At 49.8% G+C, this 16,286-nt stretch overlaps 1 protein-coding gene across 1 annotated transcript in view; it reads right to left on the reverse strand.

Moving 5' to 3' along the window:
* WDR97 (WD repeat domain 97) overlaps positions 1 to 16,286 on the reverse strand; it is an 847,808-nt gene that overhangs the window by 439,338 nt on the left and 392,184 nt on the right. The window lies entirely within an intron of this gene.

The following is a 16,286-nucleotide window of genomic DNA, read 5'->3' on the forward strand; positions in this document are numbered from 1 at the left end:
GTTCCCTGGGTAGATACTGTGCCTCCACCACCCTGCCCAGTGTGGTACAGGGCACCAGCATTTAATCTAGCCGTGACCAGGAATCATGGACCCACAGTGGTAGGAGAAGTGTATCTGGTCAGGATGGAGGTCCCTCCAAGCATCTCGTAACCCGGTCGTCTCCAAAAAGGATGCTAGTTTGGTGCGCTTCCTGAGGGCCCGACTCTGGGATGTCTCGCACTTGTTTTGCCTGGTGCCTCTTTTTGTCGTCTGTTGTCTAAGTGACGAGGAATCATGAAGAAGCACGTCCCCTGCGGCCCGCAGACACGCACGGTGGCTGGGTAGATCATAGCATATTTGACTCCCCTCTCTCTGAGCTTTCACCTCACTACATCAAAGGATTGCCTTGCTTTCTGAACAGCTTTGGTGAAATCTGGATATACCCCCCACCACTGCTCTGTTGTAGCTCAGTGGTCCTTTCTTTCGCGCCCCTTGGAGGATGGCATCCCTGTCATGGTATGCAATCACTTTTCTGGGCGGGGCACCTGGGAGTGGCCCACTCCCTGGGACCCTGTGGGCATGCTCAATGGAAAAGAATCGCGATAGGCTCTGCAGCCCAATCCATTCCTGTATCCACTGATCCAAGAACAACTACATGGAGGGGCCCTCCGTCTGCTCCAGCAGGCCACTTAGTCGTATGTTACTCCGGCAGGGTCACCCCTCCGCCTCGTCCATCTGGTTTTCCAGATCTTCATCTTTTTCAGAATTGTTTGGGTGTCCTGCTGCAGTGGTGCGAGTGTGTCCTCAACCCCCAAAATGCAGACCTCAGTTTCCTGCACTCTGGAAGCTATGTTCCACAGGTCCTGCCACAGGAGCCCCACGTCAATGCCCACTGCATCCATCCTGTGTTCCAGCTGCACCCTCACCTATCGTATCGCATTCAAGATGTCCTGTGTTGCGCTCGACCCCTCATCTTTCCTTCCAGCCTCCTCCCCTGGGATCTCTGGCGCAGCTGGCCCCGTTGCACCCCCAGTGGTATACGCTGTTATAAGAGGCGTCGCGAGATCGCTGGTTACCTTTTCTTCCTGGGGAGCGAGGAGATGAGGCTGCCAGTCTGTCGATGAATCTTCGCAAAGATGAAAGAGCAACGCGGGGAACTGACCCAACACCCTCCTGACGATAAAGGACAGGATTGAGCTGAACCAGCTCCCAACATCACGGGTAGCACTTCTCTGTATTTGCGTGACGTCAGGACAGTGTAAACACTGACAGAGAAGGCAAGGTGAAGTCCACTTCGGTACCAGCAGTTCGAGGGACAGATCTTCGGTAATTCCTCGGTGGTAGTGATGGCACGGATACCGGCAGGGCACAAGACCAGTAGAAAGGGAAATGGGGTGGCAGACCCTTCAAGGAGGAAAGAAAGAGTAGGAGAAGAGAACGAAGACCCCAGGACCGGACCCCTTCCCAACCAAGGAATGGTGCAGGACTAGAGAGGAACCCAGGCAGGGACCTACTTAACCCCAAGACCAAGTACCAGACTGGAACCCAAAGGGGCAAGGAACAAGGCAAAGGAAAAGGAGCACTGGGCTAAGCACAAGGAAGAAACAGGAACAGGACAGGAGCAGAACAGAGACTCAGACAAAGTAGGGCTCCTGGAGCGTATACACGGAACAACCGCGTTGAGACGCGTTGTTTCTGGGTCTGCGAATGCTACTTATAGCCTGGGACCAAAGCGAGGCTTGGAACGCAAGCCGCTGTCACTGCGCATGTGCGAAACGTCGGATACTGACGTTCCACGCATACGCAGGACATTCAAGATGGCCGCGCCCAGGGAGCCGGGAGCCCGGACCGCGGTACGCCATAGAGAAAGGCGCCAACGCGGAAACAATCTCCAGGAGGGAGACCGCCGCAGCTGAGGACCCCGGCCCCCAGAACAGGTGAGTGGCGCGCGCTGCGTGACACCATACCCCATCCCGGACAATCCCGGGGCACTAGGTTTCCAGGGATAGCGACGGAAGAAGTCCCGAACTAAGCGCGGGGCATGCACAAAGGAGCGAGGCTCCCAAGTGCGGTCACAAGCCGGATAGCCCTTCCAACTGACCAAATACTGAAGCACCCCACGTCTAATCCGTGAATCACAAATCTCCTCTACCTCAAACTCAGGGACCCCCTGAACCAACACCGGGGCAGGACGGGAACAGGGACGGCCAAGAACATCGGGCACACAGGGTTTCAAAAGAGAGATATGAAAAACAGGATGTATCCGCCAAGAGTGAGGCAAAGACAAACGAAAGGCAACAGGGGAAATGCGTTGAAGGACGTGAAAGGGCCCAAAAAAGCGGGGAGCCAATTTCACGGGCAAATTGCGAACAGGCAGGTTCTTGGAAGATAGCCAAACCATATCGCCAACCCGAAGGTCGGGCTCAGGACTCCGCCGTTTATCGGCCTAAACCTTCATACGAGCTTGTGCCACTGCCAAGGTACTGGCCGCCAGGCGATGTTGATCACGGATGAGAGCCACCATGGCATCAGCCGACGGAACGGCACTAGGAGGCATCGGACGAAGAGGCAGCAGCTTGGGATGCAGACAAACAGAACAAACGAAGGGACTGAGTCCGGTAGCAGAATGAACAGCATTGTTGTAAGCCACCTCCGCAGTGTCTAACCAATCTGACCAGTTGTCCTGAGTGGCATTGGCGTAACATCGCAGGTACTGTTCAAGGGATTGATTTGTACGCTCGGTTTGCCCATTAGTTTGGGGATGGTAACCGGAACTCAGAGCGTGCTGAATGTCCAAATGACGACACAGTTGATCCCAGAAAGAAGAAATAAACTGCGAACCACGATCCGACAGAATCTTCTCAGGAAGACCATGAAGGCGATACACCTCATGTAAGAAACGTCGAGCCATCTGGGAGGCAGAGGGCAGCTTCGGAAAAGGTATGAAGTGAGCCAACTTGGAAAAATAATCCACCACAACCATGATACACGTATTCCCACCAGAGGGTGGTAATTCAACAATGAAGTCCGTGGCAATAGTATGCCATGGGTACGGTGGCGTAGACGTAGGTTGCAGTAGACCAAGGGGTTTCTTGCGTGGAACCTTCACCTGAGCACAAACGGGGCAAGAATCCACATATTGATTGACTTGTTTGGCCCATCCTGGCCACCAGAATTGTCGTGCAACCAATTCTTGGGTGGTATTGACCCCACGATGACCACAGACAACGGAATCGTGACAATTCTGTAGGACAGTCCTTCGCAGATTCAAAGTGGGGACGTACAGGCGATCCTTGAAGAAAAGCAATCCGTCGCGTTCACAGATGTCATAATGTTGCAATACCAGGGATCTGGAGGGATCCGCCCGAGTCGCATCTAAGAGTTGCTGAAGCTGAGGAGTCAACATCGATAGAAAATGCTTTGGAGCAATCAAGGGTTCCTGGGTCTTGGCTCTGTCTATGTCGTCCTCCAAGGATCGGGACAGGGCATCAGCCTTTATGTTCTGAGAGCAAGGTATGTAAGTCACCACGAAATCGAACTGAGAAAAGAAAAAGGCCCAACGTGCATGCCGTGAGGTTCTGCATTGCAAGGAACGTAAAAATTGAAGGTTACAGTGGTCTGTGCGCACTTCCACTGGATATTTACCACCCAGCAAGTGATGTCGCCACTCTTCGAAGGCTGCTTTTATGGCCAAAAGTTCCTTCTCGATCACAGCGTAGTTTCTTTCGCTGGGTGAGAGCTTCCGCGAATAGTAGGCCACAGGATGTTCTGTTTCCGTAACTGGATCATGCTGCAACAAGACTGCACCAACTGCATAGTCCGAGGCATCTGTTTCAACTAAGAATGGTTTTTTGTCATCCGGATGATTCAAAATAGGAGCTGACAAAGGTTTTTTTTAATTCCTGAAATGCCACTTCGGCCTGAGAATCCTAAAAGAAAGGAATCTTGTTGCTGGTCAGACGAGTCAACATGGCAGTTAAGTGAGAAAATTGAGGAATGAAACGTCGGTAAAAATTAGCGAAGCCCAAGAACCGTTGCAGTGACTTAACATCATGGGGCTGTTTCCATTCCTGTATGGCTTGCAGTTTCGTGGGGTCCATCCGAACTCCTGTGCTGCTGATTACATAGCCTAGGAATTCCACACTTTCCAGATGAAATTGGCATTTCTCAGCTTTAGCATACAAATGATTGGCAGATAATCTACGGAGGACTTCCTGAACATGTTCCACATGAGCCATGCGAGTAGAAGAAAAAATCAAGATGTCGTCCAGATATACCCATACTGACACTCCTACAAGATCTGAAAAGACAACATCCATGAACCGTTGGAAGACGGCCGGGGCATTGCAGAGTCCAAACGGCATTACCCTATACTCGTAATGCCCAAAAGGTGTTTTGAAGGCCGTCTTCCACTCATCACCTTCCTTAATCCGCACTAAGTGGTAGGCTCCTCTTAAATCCAACTTGGTGAAGATCTGAGCAGATTTCAAGGATTCAATGATGTCCCGGATGAGTGGCAGGGGGTATCGGTCCTTGCACGTGATTTCATTCAACTGGCGATAATCAATAAACGGGCGCAAAGTACCCTCTTTCTTTTTGACGAAGAAAAGCGGAAAACCCCCGGGGGATTTAGATGGTACAATGTAGCCCTTATCAAGACAATACTCGATGTACTCCTGCAGGACACCCTTTTCTAATTGCGTCAAAGAATAAATCTTGCCATGAGGAATGACTGCATCAGGCAGAATATCAATGGAGCAGTCGAACTGTCTGTGAGGAGGCAATGGAATGTCTTCTGGTTTGGAGAATACTTTGAGAAATTCAGCATATTCCTGAGGTACGGACTGAGTAACACATAGGCGGACAGAGGTGTTTCCAGGAGTGGGTAGCCCCAAACCAGATTTCGCCGGAAGAGTATCACGAAAACGACATTCCTGAGAACAACGTGCAGAAGAAAAGACCAGGGTTCGGGAAGTCCAATTGACCTGTGGATTGTGGTAAAGCAGCCAAGGCAAGCCGAGCACTACAGGGAAGGAGGGAGACTTGATCACATCCAATGAAATCCGTTCAAGATGTTCTTCCACTGATAGCCATAACTGACCGGAATGTTGGCACACAGGACCCGAAGACAATGGTGTACCATCGATTACCTCAACCACTGCTGGATGTTCCTTGCGATACAAGTGGATCCCATTGGAAACCGCAAACGAGGCATCAATGTAATTGCCTGATGCTCCACAGTCCAGAAGAGCCCTGGTAGTAATGCATTTCCCTTGCCATGCTATACCGACTTCCAAGACCAACAAGGGCACCGAGTGCATGGGAGGAAGGTCTGAATCAGGAAAACGGCCCACCGCTGCCTTCTCACCACACAGCGGGCCCGTTAGTTTTCCGACTTCTTCAAGGGACGTAGAGGACAGGTACCTAGATAATGTCCAGTTCCTCCACAATACAGACATAGGTTTTGTTGACATCTTCTCTTCCTCTCAGCCTCAGATAGTGGTCCGCGAATAGCTCCCAGTTGCATGGGCTCAGGACCCGCATCAGTTGGGGTTGTAGATCCTGAAGGGTGCACTGAGAGACCCGGATGGTATCTTTCCGTTCGACGACGTTCACTTCTCCTTTCAGCCAGTCTGTGGTCGATACGGAGGACCTGATCCAACAATGCGGGTAGGGTTTCTGGTTCAGGAATATGCAGCAATTCATCCTTGTATTCGTCTCGTAACCCACGACGGAACAAAGTCTTCTGGGTGATTTCGGGCCATTGGGAATCAGTTGCAAGCTGCCGAAACCGACTAATGTAGTTAATGATGTCACCAGATCCCTGTTTGATTTCCATCAGCTGGTTTAGGGCCACGGCAGCCAGGTTTGGTGGTTTGAAGATATCCAGAAAGGCCTTTTCAAAAGCAGCAAAATCACTCAACAAGGGACTATCTGTGGAAACCAGGGGAGCAGCCCAAGCTAGAGCGTTGCCGGTCAAGTTTCCTAGGATGTACCCTATCTTGGCCTTGTCTTGATTGAAATGGCTTGATCGGAACTGAAAATGAATCCGGCAATGGGTACAAAACTCCGCCACTCGACGTGGATCACCATCGAACTTCATAGGAGTTGTGTGGGCCATAGAATTCTCAGGTTGTGGAGCAACATTCAATCCTCGACCCATTGCTTGCCGAAGAGTGTCATTCTCCTGGCGAAGGGTGGTCATCTCGAGACGCATGGCTCGTAGTTCCTCACGTAGTTCTTGCATGTCTGCCATATCGGAGTTGGGGGAAAGGCGTCTCAATCTGTTATAAGAGCCGTCGCGAGATCGCTGGTTACCTTTTCTTCCTGGGGAGCGAGGAGATGAGGCTGCCAGTCTGTCGATGAATCTTCGCAAAGATGAAAGAGCAACGCGGGGAACTGACCCAACACCCTCCTGACGATAAAGGACAGGATTGAGCTGAACCAGCTCCCAACGTCACGGGTAGCACTTCTCTGTATTTGCGTGACGTCAGGACAGTGTAAACACTGACAGAGAAGGCAAGGTGAAGTCCACTTCGGTACCAGCAGTTCGAGGGACAGATCTTCGGTAATTCCTCGGTGGTAGTAATGGCACGGATACCGGCAGGGCACAAGACCAGTAGAAAGGGAAATGGGGTGGCAGACCCTTCAAGGAGGAAAGAAAGAGTAGGAGAAGAGAACGAAGACCCCAGGACCGGACCCCTTCCCAACCAAGGAATGGTGCAGGACTAGAGAGGAACCCAGGCAGGGACCTACCTAACCCCAAGACCAAGTACCAGACTGGAACCCAAAGGGGCAAGGAACAAGGCAAAGGAAAAGGAGCACTGGGCTAAGCACAAGGAAGAAACAGGAACAGGACAGGAGCAGAACAGAGACTCAGACAAAGTAGGGCTCCTGGAGCGTATACACGGAACAACCGCGTTGAGACGCGTTGTTTCTGGGTCTGCGAATGCTGCTTATAGCCTGGGACCAAAGCGAGGCTTGGAACGCAAGCCGCTGTCACTGCGCATGCGCGAAACGTCGGATACTGACGTTCCACGCATGCGCAGGACATTCAAGATGGCCGCGCCCAGGGAGCCGGGAGCTCGGACCGCGGTACGCCATAGAGAAAGGCGCCAACGCAGAAACAATCTCCAGGAGGGAGACCGCCGCAGCTGAGGACCCCGGCCCCCAGAACAGGTGAGTGGCGCGTGCTGCGTGACATACGCATCCATCCTGGTTTGGCTGCTTGGCTTCTGCACTTTATCCTTCGTCATCTCAGCTGGTGGTTTTCACACCTCGTTCGTTGTTGTTGTGCTGTGCTCCAATAGCTCGGGGTGCCCATTATGGCCCCTCACTCTCCCCTCAGCGATGGGTCCTCCCAGCCAGGTGAGGTGCCTTCTGCCAGATGTGGAAGCAAGAGGTGAGACGGGGGCCTCATTGCGCTCCCGCTCCGGGTTACAGAGGGTGGCGGCTCCTCTACCTTGGGCCACATTTCATTTTTTTATTCTTTTACCCTGCCAGACCCACTATGTGGGTCTGGCAGGACCATCTGGCTGTCTCACCCCTCCAGCACCCAGGGCGGCGGTTGACCATTCCTCCTGCTGCCAAACGATGTCTGTACACAGCGCACTTTGCTAGTACACTGCTACTGCTTTCCAATGGCCTGCAGCATCCGTATGGCAATAACCGCTTCTTCGCCCCGAGGGCTCCCTGCTGTGCTAAGTGGGCCCCATTCTACCGGGGGAGACAGTGTTTTGCAAGTATCGGGGCTGCCTTCCTCACTGCAGTCCCAGAGCGTCAGCTAAGGAACTGAGCATTCCTGAGTGCTGCGCCCGCTCTCACTTCCACCGTTGGGGGTTCCTAGCTCCTCTTAGCCCCTCTGGGCCGCACACCTCCTTCAGTATCACTTGCCTGCTGGGCGGGCAGGCAGACCACCGTCTCCCACAGCTCCACCGCTCCAGCTCCCCTGAACTCAGCTCCGGGAGAGCTGCGCTCTGAGTGGGGGGAGCGGGAGTACTCCCAATCTCTACTTGCTGTTCTGGCTGCCCATCCGGCCCCGATTGGTTTGCTCACAGGACTGCAGCTCCCCGATGTGCCTGCGGTGTAGGTCCCGGTCCTAAGAGGCGCCACCTGTGTTTTCTCCGGCCGCCTGTAGTGCGCTCCGCCTCTCCCACTCCAGCTTTGATCAGCTGCCATTGTTGACAAACGATGCCTTGTCATTTTCACTATTTCTGAATATTTACCTCTCCGAAGCTACACAGACATTCCAAACTCCTACCAGCTGTGCCCTTCGCCTTCCCACGACATTACTACCAAAATAGGGGTGTGGACTGTGATTTGCCGGCCCTTTAGCGTGGTTTCAGGGCAGCGCAACGTGGAGGAGACCTACTCCATGCTATGAATGCACTTGCCTCTTCGGGTGATATAAAGAATTGAACCTTCCCTTTGTTTTGGACTCGCAGTTTCGCCAGAAAGAGCATTGAGTACTTGACATTGTGTTCCCACAGCTGATGCTTCACACCCGCGAAGTTCCTCCTGGACTCCCGCCCAGAAATCAGGGAAAACCTGGAGCCGGTCTGCATCAAACGATAGTTCAACCTTGAGTCGAGCCAGATGCAGGATGATGTCCGTGACACGGTAGTTGAGGACACGGGCTCTGATGGGACGCAGAGGCGCCCCCGGCACCGGCTGGGAAGCAGGAATGCAGTGTGCCCTTTCAACTATGAACATGGAGGACAACTCGTTGTTGCCAAACACTGTCTTGCACAGATTTTCCACAAACCCATCCATGCGACTGGAGCCGCGCTGCTACCAAACAGTCTAATGTTGTTCCGCCTAGAGCGCCCCTCAAGATCCTCATTTTTGGCAGATAATAGCTTCATCATGTCTTCCAACACCTTCACCTAGGAGACTAGTGAGGTTGAAGTATCCTCGAGGTCTGAGATTCTGTTTTCTGCTGTATCAATTCGCTACCCATGCTTGTCAAGGTGTAGCTGCAGTGTATCTACTTTATTGGCTAAGGTGTCCAACTTAGCATCCAGGCTGCCTATGTTATGTTATGTTATGTTATGTTATGTTATGTTATGTTATGTTATGTTACGTTTACTTCTAGAGCGCACGATCACCCAAGAGTATCATGCACTTTGAGAGAGAGTGAAAGCAGGACAACTACAGGGCCGGTCTAGAATAAGTATGTTTTCACCAACCTTCTAAAAGCTAAATAATTTGATGTTTTCTTGATGAAAAGTGGAAGGTCGTTCCATAAAGCTGCCGTGGCCACGGGACACGCCCAGCCGCCGACCCGAGACAGTTTGTATCTAGACACTACAAGTTGTTCGGCTGTGGCAGAACGAAGGCTGCGGGTAGGATAGTGGCGGGTGAATTTGGCTTGGAGATATTCAGCACCCTGATTGTGAAGGGCACGATGAACTTTGCATAAAGCCTTAAACTCAACCCACTGGGCCACAGGGAGCCAGTGGAGAGTCTGACGCACAGGAGAGATATTTGCTCCAAAAGGCGAACCAGTTGCCACCCGAGCGGCTAGGTTTTGTATACGTTGCAACCGTTGAATCAAACCCTTAGGTTGGGCCAGATACAGAGAGTTGCAATAATCTACCCTATGCCCGACTTCAGCTGCGGAAGGAGTTCCTTGATGCCCATGTCTTGTTGTTCCATCTCCTCTGAAAGGGCGCCCCCATTGTGCACCTCATCCATATGTTTCTGCAGCATTTTTCTTTTCTTGGTAGGCGCCCTCCCTCAAACGAGAGCATCCTCTGATTTGTATCTGTCTTCATCATGCACTGTTGCAACTAGCGGCAGCCCGGTCAGGCACACAAAGTCACCACTGGGCGGACAGAAAGAGAGAGGCCCTCACCAGGTTCAGCAACCCTGCACAACCAATCAGGGCTGCCACAAATCTATGCCAGGACCTAACGACTGGGGAGACCTCCTCCTGTGGTCTTACACGATGCCCACCTTGTTTTCTGGGAATTGGGGAGTGTCTGCCGAATGTTGCAATCTTAAGTACAGGCAGCTCACCAAGGTCCCTGTAGTGCAGCGCAGCGCTCCTGCACAATGGAGGTTCCAGTGCCCACCATGGCAAACCAGGACCTGCAGACCGGCATGACCACCTCACTCCTCCACAGGGAGAAGCGGGGCCCCTTCAGTTCTCAGTTCCCTTTGCCTCCTCCTCGGTGCACATCTCCTAAACAGCCGAGCCACCACTACATGCTGTGTGTCAAGCTACTTCAGGCTCATCAGCCCCAACCAAGTTCGACCCTCATGGGCACCTGCTGTGTCTGCTCCGTGCCACGGGGGGCTACACCTTGCCTCCTCTCTTCCTGTCCGGGAGTGCCCCTTACAGCTACACTCCGCAAGCTGTTCCAGCAGCAGGCCATTTCCCTTGGAGCCATGCTGCAGCCGTCTCTATCCACGCTCTCAGAAGTCCAACTGATGCCGGACACCTTCCGATCTCTCGTAGGACCGCTAGGCACTCCAACCCTTGTTCTGAAGTAAGTTTTATTCAGGATTAATCAGGTCACTCAGCAGAGCCTACAGAACCTCCACCATTACAGCTCTGCCTCTCTAATGCCCCTTGTTCATGAATGTGCCTTTTCCGCTATGGGAATCTTGAAATGGTTAAACTTTAATAAAAAGATTAAATCACAAAAAAGGGCAAAAACTGGAGGTAATCGATTGGAAAACTACTTTAGCAGGTCAGTCGACTTGCTTCTTCAGGTTCCAGAACAGAGAGCCAGAAGAGCAAGCAGGGACCAGGCAGAGCCTTAGGTGCCAATGTAAAAAGCGTCTGGTCAAAGGGTAGCACACCAATTACTAGCAGGGTTGGGGGGAAATGGATCAGATGACAGACCATGCTACTTGGTCAGTAGGACTGGCACACATTCAAGACAGCCCACAATAGAAGTGAGAGGGAGATCCCAGGGACTTGTACCGGTCTAAACCAGTTAGAACCAATATGTAGGCTACCATGTAGGTTCGCAAAGGGCCCAATTGGTCAACATTTAGAGCTTATCCTTGTGATTGCCTGAAAAAGGAAGCCCAAAAAGACAATATTGCAGAGAGCAGGATTTTGAAATACAATTGTACCCCAGTGGCTACCATAAAGGTACATCGGGCTACCATTGTGGTAGAATCAATTGCACCCTGGGCAAGTCAAAACTGAAGTATAGCTGCCAACAATCTACCCCCGAAAGTCAGTGGTATAATCACCCGTTGGCAAAAATGGGTGTACGAGACACCCTTGGGAATGGGCACCTTATACCATATACCTTAAGTGGGGCAAAATGTTTTGCCATGGCAGTGGGGCTTTCCGGAGAATATAGGTCAGTAATCCAAAAGAAAATAGAGGAGAAAAAGCAAATATTTGAGAGGCCTAGAATAAACCAAAACAGGAATTTTGTCTTAACAATTTAGTAGAAACAGACTGCGTATAACATCGAGGAAACGGTAGGAGATAAAGAAAGATTCTATTGAAACTAGAGTGGAAGGCACCAGAATCCAAAATTGAGAAACACAGTGATGCAGCATGGGCCAGGACACTGAACACAGACCTGCAGGCCTGGCACTGGCAACGATCTGTCTGCAAAATGTTTCAATACAATATTTCAAGGGAACGGTCAAGTAGAACCCGGATTAAATAGCAGTCTGTAGCTTCCATAGTTTGACTTAGGGTGCAGAGCATCCAGGTCTGCCTGAACAATACGTTGGCGGTCCTGAGAGTGAGCAATTTAGACTGAATGAGCGGGCCTCGTATTCCTGGCAGTATGCCAATGCATCAATCCTTCTCCGTCCCTTGGTTGCCAGTAAGGCTCACAGGCACAGAAGAGTTTCTCAAGAACCCCTTTTGTGTACGAGGAAGATTATATCACCCTACATTGGTTTTAGGGGCGTGGCTGGAGGCAGCAATTGTTTAGTTTTGGCTTTTGGGACTTTCCTTGATCAGGGAAACCATGAGCTGGCCAAAAGATGGCTGTTCTGCTTACTTTGGCTCTTTGTATGCCCAGTGAGGTATTGTGGTGTACTTGTTTAGACCAGACTTTACCACTGAACTGGTCATATCACATTTTGTGGGGGTGTTCTGGGTTGAGTGGCATATTTAAGGGCTAACCAGATGGGCTGGCCTCCTAATCCTTTCGCCCTAACTCCCAAATATGATTAGTTGGCTGGCTTAGGTAGCTCCTGTGAGTGGTGGTATTAAAGTGAAACCCTCTACCTAAGCTCGGATTTTCTATTGGAATTTTCTGAAGTTGTATTTTGGTTACCTGCTGAAGGATTTGCTGCCGTTTTCCTGCCATTACTGCATTGTATTGACCAGCTTCAGCCATCCTGGCTGAATGATGTGTCCTGGGCTGCAGTTTGGGCTTTTGGCTTCTGGGCACCTTTCCTGGCCATCCTCTGTCATTCTTCTGGTTGCACTTATGTGCTTGGCTGGGTTTTCTAGCTGTTTTACCACTTGCTTCCTGCTGTACTGCCATGGTTATCCCACCTTTTTGATGGTCACTGCCATCACCTGTAGGTGTGTTGGGACTCCAACATCCCACCTAATTTGCTCTCCATGGCCATCCAGCGTTTCTGCCACTGTAGTATTTATTTGGGAGCAGTTTTTTTATGGATGGCCTGCCATGTTTTGTTACCTTTGCTGCTGGCTCGGGAGGCTCACTTCTAGGAAGGCTGTTTGTTCTTCTTTTTGGTCGTTGGAGTTCCGTAGTCACAGGGTTCAAGCCCCTGGGAGGCTGTATTCTGTAAACTGCAACCAGAAAAGACGCCTCATAATTACCAGCTTATTTAGCCTTCTGGGAAATAACTTTTGCAGATCAAACACAGTGAGTATTTTCCTCTGGTCCATGGGTAGTGGGTTACAAGATGCTCACCCCCACAGGGGTCCCTGTGGTTCGATTTTGTGACTATTCGCAGTCGAGTCTCAACTGAATGTTCATATTGGTTTACAATGGAGTTACTCCTGCTGTGCTGGTTCTCTAACTGACTTCTGGAAGTCTTCATTGGGATCTCCTGTGGTCCACCCTGAAGTTGTTTGCTGGTAAATGCACACCTGTGGAGTAGAACTGGGACCCACCTGTCTTTTCTCCATACCGGCGGATTGCCTATTGACTTGATCCCATTGACTTCTATGGGGAACATTGTACCCACCTGAAACTCTTCTAAAGTGCCTGTTGGGGTGCTTACCTGCCCCTGAACTTGTTTCCATCCTCCAGTTTGGGCGACAGGAGTTTTAGGTTAAAGACTAGAATTTTGGCTCTTCCCTGTAATTTTTTTAAGTTTTCATAAATTCAGGCTTTCCACTTCTGAAACTATGAATGCATATTTAGACTATTTTTCCCAAACGCAATGTGTTGCTATCTCTTACTGAGGTGTCTTCTGGCGCCCTCTGGCTGTGTTTTAGAGAGGCTCCCTTGCTAGCGGCTTCAAAGGCTGCGATATGTGCATTTCAAAATGTTCAAATACTATCTCTCAGAGGTCTAGACGCTCTGTGACTTTGTTGGTGTTGGCACTAGGGAGCCTGCGTGGCTATTTTAACTGTGTGTTTTAATGCTTGGCCATAGTGACGAACACTGCACACTTAAGCGCCTGTGGTTATTTTTAGATCCCACAGGCCACATTCCTTCTGGGAAGGAGCTTGAATCCTCTATAGTACGAAGATTTTACAATGCCTAGGATCTGACATTACAAATCTATCCAGCTAATAGTTAATTGCGCCTTATATTTAAGCAATAATTGCCGTCTTCAGTGCCTGCCGAGGTCTGTGTATGTGATTATATTTGCATGAGAGAGCCTTCCCAGTGCCCCTCCTCCCCTCTAGTCCATTATAGTGCCTTAAAGAGGTCTTGCCTAACTCTAAAGCACTTGGGGGCTCGGGAGGACACTGGTCCCTTCCCAACAATAGTGCTGTGAAACCGGGGTTGCAGAGTGCTCTCTATGTGCACCCTAGACATTGCTGCTCCACTGCTGCTGCTCTCTGCCAAGAGGAGGTGCCTTTCTGAAGCCGGAGTTCTGTAGTACTATATCTTCATGCCTGTAGAGACCCTGTGCAGGGTTCACTTAGCTGCTTCATCTAGTCTGTGGCCTCCAAAGTCATAGGATGAGGTTATCCTAAGTTCAGGTGAGTAGACTTTTGGGACAGTGAGGTCACTGACAGGTATCAGAACCACCAAACCACCATACTCAGTTGTCAAAGTTGTCAGACGAAGAACACTCCGCACCCGTGACCGCTGACCCCAACAGCCTAGACACACCTAGGGTTATTGTCAGTTCCATTCAAGGTTCAAGGGGCCGGTTTGCTTAGCTGTCCCCCTAGTCACCGTTCACTAACTTGGGGCACAAAATCCTTCCCTGCAACTACTCTTAACTTACCTTTGGTGGTGGAACCTATATTTATAAGAATTCTGTCTGAGGTCCCCCTAAATGACCAGGACTGAAAGTTGCCCCCTTTCTTTATTGGATACATTCTTCTGAATTATTATTTAAAGCGCCAATGACTAAAGCACAAGTCACACCTTTAAGCACATTGCTTCCTATGGGAGAACTTTGAATTACTTTTAAACTATGTCAAAGAAGCCAAAACCTGACTACCTATCTTGAACACGGTTGAACAACTGTCCTTGGGTTAGTGCCAGACTCATTCAGTGAAGTCTCTGGGTACTGGTGTTGCCTTTCAATTTTATGAGGCCCATAATAACATGTTTAATATTATTTTCCCCCATCTTGTAACAATATCTATCTCTAACTCTATTCATCCTACAGTGGAGCCTCCATTGGACATCTATCTGTGCTTATATATTCTTTTACTTACTTTCTTGTAGCTTAATGAAACTACGTTGATAAATGCATATTTTGAGAATTACCTTTGTGGACATTCTATTACTCGACAACCTATTGTGTTAGTTAAATGTACTCTACACCAAGAGCCTGGTCGCATTAGTCTAAACCTTCCTGTTCAGCCTCCGAACCAAGTGAGAGTTTAGATAGCCTTTCGTGGTAAACCTCTGCATGTTCACTAAAGTGGTCTTCTCAGAACCCTACACCAGTACTAGTTCTGAGAATCCTAAAACTCCCCCACCCTCTATCTACTGTCACCACTCTGAATGGTTTGCCATGCAAAATCACTTTCTATTTTAATTCCTGCTACTAGTCTATAAAGCAAACCATGGTCTTTCTCCCCACTAATGTGCTGACTGTTTCTCACTGCACTCTCCAAAGTCTCCGCTACTCATCCCTTCACAATGTATTCATCTCCCGCGCACCCACTGTGGCTCTTCTCACTTTTCTCATTTTCTCTACTTGCCACAGTCCACCCGAATGCTCTCCCCTCTGGCCATCAAATCTATATCGTCAGCACAACTCTTGAATACCAGCCTCAAATTCAAGAAGCTAGTGACAGACGTCGCCCATCAACACCCACCACCTGCTCTATTCCATCTCAACTTAATTACCAACCCCTCTTTTCTCCATTCTACCCTAGGACTACTCTACCTAATTCTCTTAATATGTAAATGCTGGTATCAGGCTCTCAATGTTAAATATGTACTGTCTGCCAGTCCCTGTAATATAATCCAGCTCTTGCACCCTCACCACCAGGTAGCCGTCATTCAATGCTATAGTGCTTTAATGTAAAGGCACCCTATTTTGTGAACGCCCTTGCTCTCCTTTTATCCACTTTGTTCAAAAGGACACCCTTTTCTCCAAAAAATACAAATATGCAAATTAATATTTAGCCCAACTCCCTGACAAGAGATTACTTAATTCAAGTGCCTAGGTAGGCCCATTTTCTGCGCAGGCTCTGGCGTGGTGATTGGAGGGGAAAGAAGCCCGGGATGGTCTGTGCTTGGTCAGGCTCAGCAAAGTCAATTCCGGTACTCACATCCTCTTTTTTGCCCCTACACTCTACACTGAAGCCAATTCTTTGCATGACAGGGACTTACTCAAGCCCAGACGTTTTCCGCAGTGCATGCTGTGGTAGTCTTCACGACCATGCAATACTTGAGCAGGGCTTGAAGCCACAGTGAGCAATTAGTGAGCAATTTGCCACAGACAAGCAAACACTGCATCTTTCCTCAAGGGCCTATGAGCTGTGGCTTTCAGATAATTATTTTAAATAGTTGCACAATGAACATTGGCAAAATTGTTTACAAGTTACTTTTTTTACATAAAAATATGAGCAACCAAAAGGTTAAAAAGTGCAGCGAAAGAGTCAGTCACATCCAAAATATGTGGGCACAACAGGTTACATGGAGCATGCTTTGAACCCCCCGGTGCACATGCAAGTGGGACATCTTAGTCGACATTGGGCT

Source organism: Ambystoma mexicanum, chromosome 5q (assembly GCF_040938575.1).
Source record: "Ambystoma mexicanum isolate Mex_15411 chromosome 5q, UKY_AmexF1_1, whole genome shotgun sequence".
In the NCBI taxonomy this organism is placed as follows: Eukaryota; Metazoa; Chordata; class Amphibia; order Caudata; family Ambystomatidae; genus Ambystoma; species Ambystoma mexicanum.